Consider the following 2,034-nt stretch of genomic DNA (forward strand, 5'->3'; position numbering starts at 1 on the left):
GAAAATGAACAGTATTTTTTGAAAATTGTATTTTTCCTTAAAAAATTATAAAATATATTTAATAAAATTTATTAATAGGAGATTTTATCTGAAAATGTCATATAAAGTGAGAAGAAAGAGTGGTTTATAAATATCAATTTAAACAGTGATAATTTAAAGAATCTGAATATAATTTAACAGTGGCACTTGAAGCTTGAATATATTATTTATATTGAGACTTCTGAATTTTGTTAATATTTACAACTTATTTTTTAAAAAATATATCTAGAACATAAATGTTATTAATTCAAAATTTTTGAATGTTCTCTCTTTGATCTAAAATATAAGCATTTTTTCAATTAATTTTGGTCTCAGTAAAAGGTAAAGCAGGAATTTTTTTATAAATACTGAATTGCTTATACTTTATATTAAGACTGATCCAAAAAAATATTTATATTTTGAACTAGATGAAATATTTATTAGACTATATTATTATATATGTAACTTTATGACTTCCTCACTTATCATAAATTAGAATTATGAATTAAAAGAAAAAATAATATATTTTTTCATAAAAATAAATATTTTTTTGACAAGCAGAGTATTATAAAAGTATTTATGTTTTGAACTAGATGAAATATTTATTAGACTATATTATTGTATATGTAACTTTATGACTTCCTCACTTATCATAAATTAGAATTATGAATTAAAAGAAAAAATAATATATTTTTTCATAAAAATAAATATTTTTTTTGACAAGCAGGGTATTATAAAAGTATTTATGTTTTGGACTAGGTTGAATAGCGTACTATCATTCTCCCAAAGATATATACTTTTCATCACTTTATCGAGATGTCTTTGCCAGCCATGCTGCGCTGGATACTGCTCTGTTTACGAAAATAAGACAATTATGTTTCTTTTTGTTTTTATTTACAAGTAAAATTATAAATTCCAAGAAATATTTATTATATTTTTCTTTAATTGTTCCCTCACTAAATTAATGTTTATTTTTATTGGATAAATTTGTTGCACTAATTACAAAGATAATTTAATCCATTTTTTATTTTTAGGCATAATTATTGTACTTAATTAATTTTCTTAAATTACATGAATTAATTATTTTTTCTTATATATTTTTTTAAAATTTCTTTCATTTTCTTTTACATTTAGAAGCAAAGGAAGTAGGACTAGAGTCTAGACCTGATTTTTTTATTCATAACAATCAACTTTAAGGCTATGCTTGGTTGGGAGGAGGGGAGGGAAAATTTTTAAGGAGGGGAAGGGAAATTTTTCCCCTCCTAAATCTCCCCCTTCCCCTCCCCTCCTCCCTCTCTCCTCCAACCAAACAAAACCTTAATTAATTGTAGAAATTTGCAACCCAATGAACTGCACCAATGTAACTTCAGAAATCAGGGTGGAGAGGACAATAGAGTTATCAATTTAGCGCCCCCGCCAGCACACAACATTGATTAATTAGTTTTTCATAATACTTTTATAAGTTATAATATTTAATTTAAATGTCATCAGCACGGGTAATCGACATATTATCCAAATTGGAACCAATCACAAACAGCCAGACAATGTATCCAGTAGCGAGCCAGGACCCATAATCAGGAATGCAAAATAATTTGATAAAAAATTAATATTTTTAAAAAATAATAATTATGTAAGGGCTAAAATTGCAATAATATAAATAGACTGCTCATCAGTTTTAATTTTAAAAAATTACATTGAACAAATTGATATAGTTTTTTTATTATAAATATATTCTTCATATCTTATCTAAATTATTAAAAATTATATATCTAATAAGTTTTAAACCTTAAATATTTTTATTTGGTTTAAAGGGTGTAAAGTGTCAAAAAATAGGGGGAGTAAAGTTACAAAGTTTGCATGCTGTATTTGTATTTTTTTTAAGTGAGGGGGCATGTTCTAATTTATTCCAAGGAAACGTTTTAGACCATCTCTCAATTTATGCATGCCATCCTTACGCAAGTGTCGTGCTAATTTTTTCTACATCGTTCCAATTTTATTAGATGTCGCTGAAGGGAC

At 25.3% G+C, this 2,034-nt stretch overlaps 1 non-coding gene across 1 annotated transcript; it reads right to left on the reverse strand.

Annotated features, from left to right (window-relative positions):
- Positions 1–1,931: 1,931 nt before the first annotated feature.
- LOC129304280 (U6 spliceosomal RNA) lies at positions 1,932–2,034 on the reverse strand. Its single transcript, XR_008591650.1, has one exon. It is a non-coding gene; the product is annotated as a U6 spliceosomal RNA (small nuclear RNA).

Source organism: Prosopis cineraria, unplaced genomic scaffold, assembly GCF_029017545.1.
Source record: "Prosopis cineraria cultivar Desert tree isolate PC_DT_omini unplaced genomic scaffold, ASM2901754v1 PC2, whole genome shotgun sequence".
NCBI classification, from domain to species: domain Eukaryota; kingdom Viridiplantae; phylum Streptophyta; class Magnoliopsida; order Fabales; family Fabaceae; genus Prosopis; species Prosopis cineraria.